Below are 15939 nucleotides of genomic sequence, written 5' to 3' on the forward strand. Positions count from 1 at the left end.
AAATCCAAATTGCTGCTCTCTTTGTAGGCAAGCAAGGGTTTGTTGCAACTGCAATTCTTACTTCTTCTTGAAATGTAGGGACGACAGTACATTCCATCACATCCACCTAGTGTACACAGGTAGGTCCATTGTGGCGGGTAGGCGGCTGGCTGCTTTAATGGCTGTTTGCTGTTCCCCTACTCCACTCCACTCCACTATTTGACTGTGGTGCTGCATCAATCAGTGGCTGGCTCAGGTGCAGCTCTTTAACTTACCTAGGAGGGAGGGAGGGAGGGCGGAGAGAAGACAAGGAAGGTGAATGAGCTGTTCCAATGTGAAATGCCGGAAACACAGAAACACAGAAGACACACACACACACACACACACACACACAACAAGAGGTGGCAATGTATTCATTAATTGCATTTAATAAATGAGCTCATTATCACACATGACTGTACAAATGCATTGTCCAACAGGTGTTGAAATAATGGGATTAAAAGGGGAGATCCCTTCAGAAAGACAGAAACAATGGCAAAGAGAAAAAACACTTTTGGAATCTGATTTTAGTCAACACATAAGGGAAGGGTGCACCGGTCCTGGAAATACTGCAATACCAGGTCAATGCGTGGAGTGGACAGAGCAAGCTCTATTTCCATCTCCCTGTTCTAAAAATCCATTTAATATATGGTCCCCAGATAGGGGACGTATCAGATATTAAACTGATAAGAACAGATACTACACTTGATCTTAGCCAAAAGGCCGAGAAGCGATAACCCGAGCGGCCCTTGCCTTGCCCGAGCCTGTCCCATACTGCTGTTCACCCCTTGCAGCGATTCAGCCTACTCCTAGGCAATTCCATGGGGCCCTGCAGGCTCACACACATTTACAGCTACTAAGCGGGAGGTGAATAAAGGCCGGAGAGGAAGCCAGACAGGATTTGCTTCTTTTGCTTGCACCACAATGCAGTGCTGAAAGAGGAGGAATCTACATAAAAACGCCTTCCTGGCAACGCCCAAATGCCCTCCTGCCATGCAGATAAACACTGGCAGCGGCAGCAAGTGCATGCCCACAGCCACCCCTTGTTCCTTCACACCTTGTATCAGCTTTAATCCAGTCCTGTGCTGCCTGCTGAGCAGCACTGAACAACACTGCCTGGGCCCAGGCTTTTATCTCTGAGGCAGGCCCCATTATGATGTCAGAAAGCTGGCTCTGGAATCCTGAGGGCTCCACTATGACACGTGCAAAGTTCCGTCTGAACTTTATATAAGACTGTGAGGCTCAGTCAGTCACTCAGTGTTGCCTGAGAGGGCAACACTGCAACAGCCGGCCGCCAGGCTGTCTTTTTTTTGCACATTTATTTGCCTCCAGGAGGCCACAAGAGGGAGACAAGGGACTGCAAAATGGAAAATAGGCATCCACCAACTTTACAGACAACTTCTCTTTGCTCCTACAACCTCCATCCTTGCACAGTTTGTTATTCTTCCAGGTAACATAGTAACAAATCCAAATTGCTGCTCTCTTTGTAGGCAAGCAAGGGTTTGTTGCAACTGCAATTCTTACTTCTTCTTGAAATGTAGGGACGACAGTACATTCCATCACATCCACCTAGTGTACACAGGTAGGTCCATTGTGGCGGGTAGGCGGCTGGCTGCTTTAATGGCTGTTTGCTGTTCCCCTACTCCACTCCACTCCACTATTTGACTGTGGTGCTGCATCAATCAGTGGCTGGCTCAGGTGCAGCTCTTTAACTTACCTAGGAGGGAGGGAGGGAGGGCGGAGAGAAGACAAGGAAGGTGAATGAGCTGTTCCAATGTGAAATGCCGGAAACACAGAAACACAGAAGACACACACACACACACACACACACACACAACAAGAGGTGGCAATGTATTCATTAATTGCATTTAATAAATGAGCTCATTATCACACATGACTGTACAAATGCATTGTCCAACAGGTGTTGAAATAATGGGATTAAAAGGGGAGATCCCTTCAGAAAGACAGAAACAATGGCAAAGAGAAAAAACACTTTTGGAATCTGATTTTAGTCAACACATAAGGGAAGGGTGCACCGGTCCTGGAAATACTGCAATACCAGGTCAATGCGTGGAGTGGACAGAGCAAGCTCTATTTCCATCTCCCTGTTCTAAAAATCCATTTAATATATGGTCCCCAGATAGGGGACGTATCAGATATTAAACTGATAAGAACAGATACTACACTTGATCTTAGCCAAAAGGCCGAGAAGCGATAACCCGAGCGGCCCTTGCCTTGCCCGAGCCTGTCCCATACTGCTGTTCACCCCTTGCAGCGATTCAGCCTACTCCTAGGCAATTCCATGGGGCCCTGCAGGCTCACACACATTTACAGCTACTAAGCGGGAGGTGAATAAAGGCCGGAGAGGAAGCCAGACAGGATTTGCTTCTTTTGCTTGCACCACAATGCAGTGCTGAAAGAGGAGGAATCTACATAAAAACGCCTTCCTGGCAACGCCCAAATGCCCTCCTGCCATGCAGATAAACACTGGCAGCGGCAGCAAGTGCATGCCCACAGCCACCCCTTGTTCCTTCACACCTTGTATCAGCTTTAATCCAGTCCTGTGCTGCCTGCTGAGCAGCACTGAACAACACTGCCTGGGCCCAGGCTTTTATCTCTGAGGCAGGCCCCATTATGATGTCAGAAAGCTGGCTCTGGAATCCTGAGGGCTCCACTATGACACGTGCAAAGTTCCGTCTGAACTTTATATAAGACTGTGAGGCTCAGTCAGTCACTCAGTGTTGCCTGAGAGGGCAACACTGCAACAGCCGGCCGCCAGGCTGTCTTTTTTTTGCACATTTATTTGCCTCCAGGAGGCCACAAGAGGGAGACAAGGGACTGCAAAATGGAAAATAGGCATCCACCAACTTTACAGACAACTTCTCTTTGCTCCTACAACCTCCATCCTTGCACAGTTTGTTATTCTTCCAGGTAACATAGTAACAAATCCAAATTGCTGCTCTCTTTGTAGGCAAGCAAGGGTTTGTTGCAACTGCAATTCTTACTTCTTCTTGAAATGTAGGGACGACAGTACATTCCATCACATCCACCTAGTGTACACAGGTAGGTCCATTGTGGCGGGTAGGCGGCTGGCTGCTTTAATGGCTGTTTGCTGTTCCCCTACTCCACTCCACTCCACTATTTGACTGTGGTGCTGCATCAATCAGTGGCTGGCTCAGGTGCAGCTCTTTAACTTACCTAGGAGGGAGGGAGGGAGGGCGGAGAGAAGACAAGGAAGGTGAATGAGCTGTTCCAATGTGAAATGCCGGAAACACAGAAACACAGAAGACACACACACACACACACACACACACACAACAAGAGGTGGCAATGTATTCATTAATTGCATTTAATAAATGAGCTCATTATCACACATGACTGTACAAATGCATTGTCCAACAGGTGTTGAAATAATGGGATTAAAAGGGGAGATCCCTTCAGAAAGACAGAAACAATGGCAAAGAGAAAAAACACTTTTGGAATCTGATTTTAGTCAACACATAAGGGAAGGGTGCACCGGTCCTGGAAATACTGCAATACCAGGTCAATGCGTGGAGTGGACAGAGCAAGCTCTATTTCCATCTCCCTGTTCTAAAAATCCATTTAATATATGGTCCCCAGATAGGGGACGTATCAGATATTAAACTGATAAGAACAGATACTACACTTGATCTTAGCCAAAAGGCCGAGAAGCGATAACCCGAGCGGCCCTTGCCTTGCCCGAGCCTGTCCCATACTGCTGTTCACCCCTTGCAGCGATTCAGCCTACTCCTAGGCAATTCCATGGGGCCCTGCAGGCTCACACACATTTACAGCTACTAAGCGGGAGGTGAATAAAGGCCGGAGAGGAAGCCAGACAGGATTTGCTTCTTTTGCTTGCACCACAATGCAGTGCTGAAAGAGGAGGAATCTACATAAAAACGCCTTCCTGGCAACGCCCAAATGCCCTCCTGCCATGCAGATAAACACTGGCAGCGGCAGCAAGTGCATGCCCACAGCCACCCCTTGTTCCTTCACACCTTGTATCAGCTTTAATCCAGTCCTGTGCTGCCTGCTGAGCAGCACTGAACAACACTGCCTGGGCCCAGGCTTTTATCTCTGAGGCAGGCCCCATTATGATGTCAGAAAGCTGGCTCTGGAATCCTGAGGGCTCCACTATGACACGTGCAAAGTTCCGTCTGAACTTTATATAAGACTGTGAGGCTCAGTCAGTCACTCAGTGTTGCCTGAGAGGGCAACACTGCAACAGCCGGCCGCCAGGCTGTCTTTTTTTTGCACATTTATTTGCCTCCAGGAGGCCACAAGAGGGAGACAAGGGACTGCAAAATGGAAAATAGGCATCCACCAACTTTACAGACAACTTCTCTTTGCTCCTACAACCTCCATCCTTGCACAGTTTGTTATTCTTCCAGGTAACATAGTAACAAATCCAAATTGCTGCTCTCTTTGTAGGCAAGCAAGGGTTTGTTGCAACTGCAATTCTTACTTCTTCTTGAAATGTAGGGACGACAGTACATTCCATCACATCCACCTAGTGTACACAGGTAGGTCCATTGTGGCGGGTAGGCGGCTGGCTGCTTTAATGGCTGTTTGCTGTTCCCCTACTCCACTCCACTCCACTATTTGACTGTGGTGCTGCATCAATCAGTGGCTGGCTCAGGTGCAGCTCTTTAACTTACCTAGGAGGGAGGGAGGGAGGGCGGAGAGAAGACAAGGAAGGTGAATGAGCTGTTCCAATGTGAAATGCCGGAAACACAGAAACACAGAAGACACACACACACACACACACACACACACAACAAGAGGTGGCAATGTATTCATTAATTGCATTTAATAAATGAGCTCATTATCACACATGACTGTACAAATGCATTGTCCAACAGGTGTTGAAATAATGGGATTAAAAGGGGAGATCCCTTCAGAAAGACAGAAACAATGGCAAAGAGAAAAAACACTTTTGGAATCTGATTTTAGTCAACACATAAGGGAAGGGTGCACCGGTCCTGGAAATACTGCAATACCAGGTCAATGCGTGGAGTGGACAGAGCAAGCTCTATTTCCATCTCCCTGTTCTAAAAATCCATTTAATATATGGTCCCCAGATAGGGGACGTATCAGATATTAAACTGATAAGAACAGATACTACACTTGATCTTAGCCAAAAGGCCGAGAAGCGATAACCCGAGCGGCCCTTGCCTTGCCCGAGCCTGTCCCATACTGCTGTTCACCCCTTGCAGCGATTCAGCCTACTCCTAGGCAATTCCATGGGGCCCTGCAGGCTCACACACATTTACAGCTACTAAGCGGGAGGTGAATAAAGGCCGGAGAGGAAGCCAGACAGGATTTGCTTCTTTTGCTTGCACCACAATGCAGTGCTGAAAGAGGAGGAATCTACATAAAAACGCCTTCCTGGCAACGCCCAAATGCCCTCCTGCCATGCAGATAAACACTGGCAGCGGCAGCAAGTGCATGCCCACAGCCACCCCTTGTTCCTTCACACCTTGTATCAGCTTTAATCCAGTCCTGTGCTGCCTGCTGAGCAGCACTGAACAACACTGCCTGGGCCCAGGCTTTTATCTCTGAGGCAGGCCCCATTATGATGTCAGAAAGCTGGCTCTGGAATCCTGAGGGCTCCACTATGACACGTGCAAAGTTCCGTCTGAACTTTATATAAGACTGTGAGGCTCAGTCAGTCACTCAGTGTTGCCTGAGAGGGCAACACTGCAACAGCCGGCCGCCAGGCTGTCTTTTTTTTGCACATTTATTTGCCTCCAGGAGGCCACAAGAGGGAGACAAGGGACTGCAAAATGGAAAATAGGCATCCACCAACTTTACAGACAACTTCTCTTTGCTCCTACAACCTCCATCCTTGCACAGTTTGTTATTCTTCCAGGTAACATAGTAACAAATCCAAATTGCTGCTCTCTTTGTAGGCAAGCAAGGGTTTGTTGCAACTGCAATTCTTACTTCTTCTTGAAATGTAGGGACGACAGTACATTCCATCACATCCACCTAGTGTACACAGGTAGGTCCATTGTGGCGGGTAGGCGGCTGGCTGCTTTAATGGCTGTTTGCTGTTCCCCTACTCCACTCCACTCCACTATTTGACTGTGGTGCTGCATCAATCAGTGGCTGGCTCAGGTGCAGCTCTTTAACTTACCTAGGAGGGAGGGAGGGAGGGCGGAGAGAAGACAAGGAAGGTGAATGAGCTGTTCCAATGTGAAATGCCGGAAACACAGAAACACAGAAGACACACACACACACACACACACACACACAACAAGAGGTGGCAATGTATTCATTAATTGCATTTAATAAATGAGCTCATTATCACACATGACTGTACAAATGCATTGTCCAACAGGTGTTGAAATAATGGGATTAAAAGGGGAGATCCCTTCAGAAAGACAGAAACAATGGCAAAGAGAAAAAACACTTTTGGAATCTGATTTTAGTCAACACATAAGGGAAGGGTGCACCGGTCCTGGAAATACTGCAATACCAGGTCAATGCGTGGAGTGGACAGAGCAAGCTCTATTTCCATCTCCCTGTTCTAAAAATCCATTTAATATATGGTCCCCAGATAGGGGACGTATCAGATATTAAACTGATAAGAACAGATTTTTTTTTTTTTTTTTTTTTTTTTTTTTTTTATTAAACCATTCAGGTTTTTTTGAATAAAACCGAGAACTGTAGTTGTTCAAACCACCTCTCTATTTTTCAAAAAATCTCATCACTCTGGTTCATTATTTTATTTTTCCATCAAATACAAGATAAATCAAACAAAATTCCTCAAACTAAATACCTCCATTTTAAGATTCGCCATATCCCTTCCGCATCCATACCTCTTTCTAGATCCCATTTATAATAAAAATACAATTTAGCCAATACCATACTAACCACATCCTCCATCTCAAATACTTCTCTTTTATACACATTCAAATTCCTCGTATTCCACAATACTTCTTTCACACAAGTCAGAAAAATCCACAACACTCTATCCTTTTCACTACCCAAACTACACAAACCAAACAAGACAATTTCATACGTCAAAACCTTCAAACCAGTCAATTCTTCACACAACCCACTCAACTTTTTCCAAACATCCTTTGCATGCTTACACGACCAAAACACATGACTCACATCCTCATCATCCCCACAACCTTCTCTCGGACACCTTTCAGACGCAACCAAACCTCTTCTTTTCTGAACACTCCTTACAGGCAACACTCCATGTACCGACATCCATAACAAATCTTTCTGCTTATTTGACACATCATACGTAACAATCTTCTTCCACACAGACTTAGACTCCATCGAATTCAAACCATTTACAGAACACATCACATTATTCATACACATACTTCTCACAACATTCTTTTCTCTCAAAAATCTCTCCATTCTTACATCCTCTAGCTGGAACTTTTTGATAAATTTTTCTACATACAAATACCACCCCGTGCACTGGAAAGCAATTGGTTTACATAAATTTCGTTTTTCCCAACTTAGACGCTGAATCACCGTTCCAGCTAGATACTTAGACATTCTGGAGGCCTTGGATTCCTTAAATAAAAGCTCTACAAAAAAACGTACACAATTAATTCCAATGAAAATCTCCAAATTTGGGAAATCAAGGCCTCCATTACGTCTGCTTTTCATTAGAATTTCTCTCCTTGCCTTCTCAATCCCGCTCCCCCATAGAAAAAGGAACAAAACTCTATTCACTTTTTTTAACATAGCAACAGCAGGAGGAAAAACCAGAGCAACATATAAAATCATAGGTAGAATAATACTTTTGACAATTAAAACCTTCCCCGAAAAAGAAAGATCCCTCATTCTCCACATTTCCAACTTTCGCACAATCCTACCACCTAACTCATCCCAACTTTCTTTCCCTTTCAGCTCATCATCAAACACAATACCCAAAATTTTCACACCATTCACCTGTTCCATATCAGAATCACACACTCGCTCATTACTGAAAAAAATTTTAAATTTGCTCTTACCCCAATTTATTTTAAAAGCAGACGCAATACAAAACATATTTACAATCAACTTCACTCTGGACATATCATACACTGAATCACACAATACACAAATATCATCCATATATCCCAAAGCTTTCACACGCTGTCCATCACACCCGGGCACCACCAAACCTTTCACAACCTTATCATTTCTAATCATTTGCAACAATGGTTCAATCGCACAAATAAAAAGGATGGGAGACAACGGACAACCCTGTCGCACACCAGACATAATACTAAATGATTCTGAAAAAAACCCATTCACCTGCACACAACTCTTTGCATTCGCGTATAATTTCTTCAACAAACTCACAAACTGAACCGGAAAACCCATTCTCTCTAACACTTTGAACAAAAACACATGCGCCACACGATCAAACGCTTTCTCAAAATCTAACGCACACACAATCACCTTCTTATTCCGACCCTTACAATCCTCAAGCATGTCCCGCACCAACGCCACGTTCTCATGCAATTTCCTTTTCGGTACCGCACATACCTGATCCTCATCAATTACACACCCAATCACATCTCTCATACGATTCGCAATCAGCTTGGCAAAAATTTTATAATCCGTATTCAGCAAAGTAATTGGTCGCCAGTTTTCTAACCGTCTCTTATCTCCTTTTTTATGCAACAGAACTACCATACCCTTCTTCATCACATCACACATATTCGTCCCAGAAAACAACACTCTCATAACATCAATAACATCCTTCCCAATTATATCCCAATATTTCCCATAGAAATCAGCTGGTATTCCATCGATCCCTGGAGACTTATTTTTGGCCATACTTCCCACCACATCCTTTACTTCACCATCCATAATCTCACCAAGCAAAAGCTCACATTCACTTTCAGGAACAAAATTACACACAATATCCAAAAACTCATCATCGTCACCCAGATCACACTTCTTCACATCATACAGTTGTTTATAAAAATCAGACACCACATCAATCACATCCTTACCAAACACCTCTTTATCATCCTTATCCAATAACACATTCATACCACTTTTCCCACCACACATTTTTTTAAAGAAAAATCTAGTGCACTTCTCGTGATTATCTCTAACCTCCACCTTAGACCTAAATATTATTTCTTTCCCTTTCTCTCGGAACCACTCCTTAATATCTTTTTTTGTTTTTTCTAAATCGTGTCTTACATCCATACCCAAATTTTTACATTGATGAAGGAACGTCATCCGCATATTAAAGCGTGAATATTGCAATCTTTTCCTTCTCGCTCTTCTATATCCTATCTGTCTAAAAAACCCACCAATCTTTTTTTTCACCCATACCCACCATTCACACACATTAGAGAAAGAACTTTTCTTCCTAACCCAAAACCCATATTTTTTCCCAAACCTAGTTTTTACCCTTTCATCACTCAGAAAACTGACATTCATCTTCCATACCCCTCTACCATAAAAGAAATTATTTATAACAAAAACCCCCAACAAACACTCGTGATCTGAAAACCACACTCTCTCCTGCGCATAATCGACACATTTCATTGCTGAAGTAGAAAAAAAGAAAAAGTCCAGACGAGAATCCGTTCTTCCGTCATCGGCATGGTAAGTAAATGGACCTGGTTTCCTGGTGACAGCGTCCTGCAAAGCAAAGTCCTGCAAAATTTTATTCCACAAACTTCCGGTAGCGTCCACATTAGACTCTGTGGATCCAGCTCGGGCCTGCTTCTCCAGGATACAGTTAATATCACCGACAATAATAACAGGAACTTTACCATGTAGAAAAAATTTTAAACTATCAAAAAGTGCCAACCTATCAGTTTTCACAGCATGGCCATAGATATTGATAAGCCTAAACTGCCATCCCTTATAGGATAGTAACACACAGACACATCTTCCTTCCTGAATGATTTGAGTCTGTTTGATGACAAACTCATTATTTTTGAAGAGAATACCAATTCCATCATTCCTATTTGTGGAAGAAAAGGACCAAATTGCTTCCCCAAACTTCCATTCTTCTTTCCTAGGCATTTTTGATAAACCACATTCTTGTACGCAAACAATGTCACTGCCCTTAGAGGCCAAAAAGTCCAGGACTGCAGCACGCTTGTGAGCAGAGGAGAACACCCGTACATTTTGAGAGACAATCTTTAATCTCAAAGACATGCGGGCATAGTATGGTTAGTGGAAAAGAAAGCCATGAGAAAACCAGAACATATCACGTCCCAGGGAAATACATAGCTCTTTCCAGATTCGCCACATTGGCTTCACTGAGGAAACCTTCCCCAGGAGAGCTGGGTACTTCTGAGGCCACCTCAGATGACTTAGGGCTACAACTAGAGTCACTGTCCAGCAATGAGAAAGGATTTGCATGAGCAGAATCTTCCAACAAACCTATCTTCAGTCTCTTCACCGCCTTTCCAGACTTCCCCCTTTTTGAGACAACTTTGTGGAAAATTTCCGCACTAGTGGCACTAGGCATCCTGGCCTCCTTCTCGTCCTCCTCCGATATTGACCACTCCACTTTAGCTGAGTCTTCCGTTTTTGACTCTGGGCTAGAGAAAGACAAAATTTGCATACTTGCACCATTATCAGGGTATGCACACCCACTAGGTGGCGCTGTGTCTTCACCTTCCATAGGTATAACCACAGGTGTCTCATCAACAGTTGGCTCTGCAGGAGGGACCACACCCAACTCCATGCTATCAGTATGTGAGGTTAGAACCTCTCCAAATCCAGCTTTCCCAGGGTCCTGAGAAGCAGCCACAGAAACACTGCCAGCAGGCTCTGAAATTACATCAGAAGAGGCAGCAAGGGAACCTGTTGTTCTCACCTGTCTGCCCCATGTCCTTCTCTCTTGCCCTAAGAAGGGAAACACCTTTGGGCATTTTCTACAGGTATGACCAGGCAAACCACAAATGTCACACCTGGATGGGGAAATACATGCACTAGCCTCATGTCCTGTTTCTTTACAATTCCTGCATACCTTGCCTTTGCATGCATCTTTGGTATGCCCGTAGGAAAAACATGATCTACAAAAGCATGGCATATCTTGGTAGTAAAGATATCCCTTATTACCACCAATTGAAAAATTAGCAGGAGGATTCATCACTCCTCCAATACAGCTGGAGTCAGGTTTCAGCCTGACCCAGTACTTGATATCACCATTGAAAACTCCCCATAGATTCTTCTGCTCCACACCACCTCTAACATGGGTACAGTAGTGAGCTAAAAAGGCCCTAACCAGCCTTCTATCCAGAAATGGGTTATACATGTGGATTGTGATACATTTCTCCACTGCTGAAAAAAGAGGTTGCACTTCAATAGATGTTAAAGCCTCATGCATGTGTTTCTCCTTGAGCAACTGAAAAACATTTAGACAGTAGGCGGCCTCAAAAAAGGATACGTCATACGTAGCAATATTACTGAAAGCTTGGATACAGAATACCTCTACCAACTTAACTCCAGCCAGGTCCAGAAGGATGTTCTCAATGATGTGCCCAGTATCCACTTCGTCTCTCCTCTGCTCATTTACCACAAAACGAATAGTATTCCGCACAGCTGCCATCTTGATATGGAATGCCCAACGGCACGGTGATCGCTCCCAAAAACGTCGGAGAGGACTCCACGAAAGACCGAACCCCCGGCCCAGACCAGGCAATAAACCTGATCTGAGCCAAAAGGCCGAGAAGCGATAACCCGAGCGGCCCTTGCCTTGCCCGAGCCTGTCCCATACTGCTGTTCACCCCTTGCAGCGATTCAGCCTACTCCTAGGCAATTCCATGGGGCCCTGCAGGCTCACACACATTTACAGCTACTAAGCGGGAGGTGAATAAAGGCCGGAGAGGAAGCCAGACAGGATTTGCTTCTTTTGCTTGCACCACAATGCAGTGCTGAAAGAGGAGGAATCTACATAAAAACGCCTTCCTGGCAACGCCCAAATGCCCTCCTGCCATGCAGATAAACACTGGCAGCGGCAGCAAGTGCATGCCCACAGCCACCCCTTGTTCCTTCACACCTTGTATCAGCTTTAATCCAGTCCTGTGCTGCCTGCTGAGCAGCACTGAACAACACTGCCTGGGCCCAGGCTTTTATCTCTGAGGCAGGCCCCATTATGATGTCAGAAAGCTGGCTCTGGAATCCTGAGGGCTCCACTATGACACGTGCAAAGTTCCGTCTGAACTTTATATAAGACTGTGAGGCTCAGTCAGTCACTCAGTGTTGCCTGAGAGGGCAACACTGCAACAGCCGGCCGCCAGGCTGTCTTTTTTTTGCACATTTATTTGCCTCCAGGAGGCCACAAGAGGGAGACAAGGGACTGCAAAATGGAAAATAGGCATCCACCAACTTTACAGACAACTTCTCTTTGCTCCTACAACCTCCATCCTTGCACAGTTTGTTATTCTTCCAGGTAACATAGTAACAAATCCAAATTGCTGCTCTCTTTGTAGGCAAGCAAGGGTTTGTTGCAACTGCAATTCTTACTTCTTCTTGAAATGTAGGGACGACAGTACATTCCATCACATCCACCTAGTGTACACAGGTAGGTCCATTGTGGCGGGTAGGCGGCTGGCTGCTTTAATGGCTGTTTGCTGTTCCCCTACTCCACTCCACTCCACTATTTGACTGTGGTGCTGCATCAATCAGTGGCTGGCTCAGGTGCAGCTCTTTAACTTACCTAGGAGGGAGGGAGGGAGGGCGGAGAGAAGACAAGGAAGGTGAATGAGCTGTTCCAATGTGAAATGCCGGAAACACAGAAACACAGAAGACACACACACACACACACACACACACACAACAAGAGGTGGCAATGTATTCATTAATTGCATTTAATAAATGAGCTCATTATCACACATGACTGTACAAATGCATTGTCCAACAGGTGTTGAAATAATGGGATTAAAAGGGGAGATCCCTTCAGAAAGACAGAAACAATGGCAAAGAGAAAAAACACTTTTGGAATCTGATTTTAGTCAACACATAAGGGAAGGGTGCACCGGTCCTGGAAATACTGCAATACCAGGTCAATGCGTGGAGTGGACAGAGCAAGCTCTATTTCCATCTCCCTGTTCTAAAAATCCATTTAATATATGGTCCCCAGATAGGGGACGTATCAGATATTAAACTGATAAGAACAGATTTTTGATTGAAAATTGCTTTATTGACAATCAATCGTCATCATACAAACATTACTGCGACGCAGCGCAAGCCATGAAGCAGCAAATAATAAATAATAACAGTCGTCAAACATAACATGACAGTATAATACACAGTACAGGCTAGCCTATGCTATACATTACACCACATGCTACACTAACATTCTTGCATTCACTAAAGCCAAACAACAAAGCATTACAGACAAGTGATGGGATAGGGGAGTGGGTAGGAGGGGATAGGGAAGGGGGAAATCACAGGCCCGAAGCTTTATTGAAAGACAACACACAAGAAGGGAGAGTGGGGGGAAGGGGAGTATCAGTCCTCTTCCTCATCGACGTCCGGGCTGTCCCAGGTGGAATAGTCTCTGAGCAGGCTGTGGATCAGCCTGCGGCAGTCCTGGACGGACACACTCTCTCTCCGCAAAATCAGACGGTTCCTGGCGAACCATATAGCGTCCTTAAAGCAGTTCATAAGGCGCCAGGCTTCCTGGATTGCTCCATCCGTGGTATTCCCAGGAAATAGTCCATAAAGTACCGAGCGGTACGACAGTCTGTTCCTGGGTACTGAGTCCTTGAGTTCATGTTCCAAGGCTTTCAACAGACCCTGTGCAAAGGGGCACTGCCAGAAAATGTGCAAAGATGTTTCCTCCGTGAAGGGGCACCTGGGGCAGTACCGGGTCTTGCACAGGTTGCGGGCATGCATGAATGACCTAAGAGGCAGTCCTCCCTGGATGGCCATCCATGAAATGTCCTTGTGCCCGTTGGTCAACCTGCCAGATGACACGTTAGTCCAAACAGTCTCCAACGTGTCGGCATGAAGCCCTGGAACAGACTCCAGTGAGTCCTTTGCTCTGATGTGCTTGTGGATCGTCTTAGGTTTCCACAAGAACAGATACTACACTTGATCTTAGCCAAAAGGCCGAGAAGCGATAACCCGAGCGGCCCTTGCCTTGCCCGAGCCTGTCCCATACTGCTGTTCACCCCTTGCAGCGATTCAGCCTACTCCTAGGCAATTCCATGGGGCCCTGCAGGCTCACACACATTTACAGCTACTAAGCGGGAGGTGAATAAAGGCCGGAGAGGAAGCCAGACAGGATTTGCTTCTTTTGCTTGCACCACAATGCAGTGCTGAAAGAGGAGGAATCTACATAAAAACGCCTTCCTGGCAACGCCCAAATGCCCTCCTGCCATGCAGATAAACACTGGCAGCGGCAGCAAGTGCATGCCCACAGCCACCCCTTGTTCCTTCACACCTTGTATCAGCTTTAATCCAGTCCTGTGCTGCCTGCTGAGCAGCACTGAACAACACTGCCTGGGCCCAGGCTTTTATCTCTGAGGCAGGCCCCATTATGATGTCAGAAAGCTGGCTCTGGAATCCTGAGGGCTCCACTATGACACGTGCAAAGTTCCGTCTGAACTTTATATAAGACTGTGAGGCTCAGTCAGTCACTCAGTGTTGCCTGAGAGGGCAACACTGCAACAGCCGGCCGCCAGGCTGTCTTTTTTTTGCACATTTATTTGCCTCCAGGAGGCCACAAGAGGGAGACAAGGGACTGCAAAATGGAAAATAGGCATCCACCAACTTTACAGACAACTTCTCTTTGCTCCTACAACCTCCATCCTTGCACAGTTTGTTATTCTTCCAGGTAACATAGTAACAAATCCAAATTGCTGCTCTCTTTGTAGGCAAGCAAGGGTTTGTTGCAACTGCAATTCTTACTTCTTCTTGAAATGTAGGGACGACAGTACATTCCATCACATCCACCTAGTGTACACAGGTAGGTCCATTGTGGCGGGTAGGCGGCTGGCTGCTTTAATGGCTGTTTGCTGTTCCCCTACTCCACTCCACTCCACTATTTGACTGTGGTGCTGCATCAATCAGTGGCTGGCTCAGGTGCAGCTCTTTAACTTACCTAGGAGGGAGGGAGGGAGGGCGGAGAGAAGACAAGGAAGGTGAATGAGCTGTTCCAATGTGAAATGCCGGAAACACAGAAACACAGAAGACACACACACACACACACACACACACACAACAAGAGGTGGCAATGTATTCATTAATTGCATTTAATAAATGAGCTCATTATCACACATGACTGTACAAATGCATTGTCCAACAGGTGTTGAAATAATGGGATTAAAAGGGGAGATCCCTTCAGAAAGACAGAAACAATGGCAAAGAGAAAAAACACTTTTGGAATCTGATTTTAGTCAACACATAAGGGAAGGGTGCACCGGTCCTGGAAATACTGCAATACCAGGTCAATGCGTGGAGTGGACAGAGCAAGCTCTATTTCCATCTCCCTGTTCTAAAAATCCATTTAATATATGGTCCCCAGATAGGGGACGTATCAGATATTAAACTGATAAGAACAGATTTTTTGATTGAAAATTGCTTTATTGACAATCAATCGTCATCATACAAACATTACTGCGACGCAGCGCAAGCCATGAAGCAGTAAATAATAAATAATAACAGTCGTCAAACATAACATGACAGTATAATACACAGTACAGGCTAGCCTATGCTATACATTACACCACATGCTACACTAACATTCTTGCATTCACTAACGCCAAACAACAAAGCATTACAGACAAGTGATGGGATAGGGGAGTGGGTAGGAGGGGATAGGAAAGGGGGAAATCACAGGCCCGAAGCTTTATTGAAAGACAACACACAAGAAGGGAGAGTGGGGGGAAGGGGAGTATCAGTCCTCTTCCTCATCGACGTCCGGGCTGTCCCAGGTGGAATAGTCTCTGAGCA

The 15939-nt window shown here is 45.3% G+C and overlaps 7 non-coding genes and 1 pseudogene across 7 annotated transcripts; all 8 read right to left on the reverse strand.

Moving 5' to 3' along the window:
• Nucleotides 1-562: 562 nt before the first annotated feature.
• Nucleotides 563-753, reverse strand: LOC142719163 (U2 spliceosomal RNA). Its single transcript, XR_012872619.1, has one exon. It is a non-coding gene; the product is annotated as a U2 spliceosomal RNA (small nuclear RNA).
• Nucleotides 754-2043: 1290 nt separating this feature from the next.
• Nucleotides 2044-2234, reverse strand: LOC142719164 (U2 spliceosomal RNA). The gene has a single exon (XR_012872620.1). It is a non-coding gene; the product is annotated as a U2 spliceosomal RNA (small nuclear RNA).
• Nucleotides 2235-3524: 1290 nt separating this feature from the next.
• On the reverse strand, nucleotides 3525-3715 carry LOC142719166 (U2 spliceosomal RNA). The gene has a single exon (XR_012872621.1). It is a non-coding gene; the product is annotated as a U2 spliceosomal RNA (small nuclear RNA).
• A 1290-nt stretch (nucleotides 3716-5005) lies between these two features.
• LOC142719167 (U2 spliceosomal RNA) lies at nucleotides 5006-5196 on the reverse strand. The gene has a single exon (XR_012872622.1). It is a non-coding gene; the product is annotated as a U2 spliceosomal RNA (small nuclear RNA).
• Nucleotides 5197-6486: 1290 nt separating this feature from the next.
• On the reverse strand, nucleotides 6487-6681 carry LOC142719199 (U2 spliceosomal RNA). Its single transcript, XR_012872650.1, has one exon. It is a non-coding gene; the product is annotated as a U2 spliceosomal RNA (small nuclear RNA).
• A 6324-nt stretch (nucleotides 6682-13005) lies between these two features.
• LOC142719180 (U2 spliceosomal RNA) lies at nucleotides 13006-13192 on the reverse strand. Its single transcript, XR_012872634.1, has one exon. It is a non-coding gene; the product is annotated as a U2 spliceosomal RNA (small nuclear RNA).
• An 819-nt stretch (nucleotides 13193-14011) lies between these two features.
• Nucleotides 14012-14106, reverse strand: LOC142719202 (U2 spliceosomal RNA; annotated as a pseudogene).
• Nucleotides 14107-15396: 1290 nt separating this feature from the next.
• On the reverse strand, nucleotides 15397-15584 carry LOC142719179 (U2 spliceosomal RNA). Its single transcript, XR_012872633.1, has one exon. It is a non-coding gene; the product is annotated as a U2 spliceosomal RNA (small nuclear RNA).
• Between the last annotated feature and the right edge of the window lie 355 nt (nucleotides 15585-15939).

This window comes from Rhinoderma darwinii, unplaced genomic scaffold (assembly GCF_050947455.1).
Source record: "Rhinoderma darwinii isolate aRhiDar2 unplaced genomic scaffold, aRhiDar2.hap1 Scaffold_471, whole genome shotgun sequence".
NCBI lineage: Eukaryota > Metazoa > Chordata > Amphibia > Anura > Rhinodermatidae > Rhinoderma > Rhinoderma darwinii.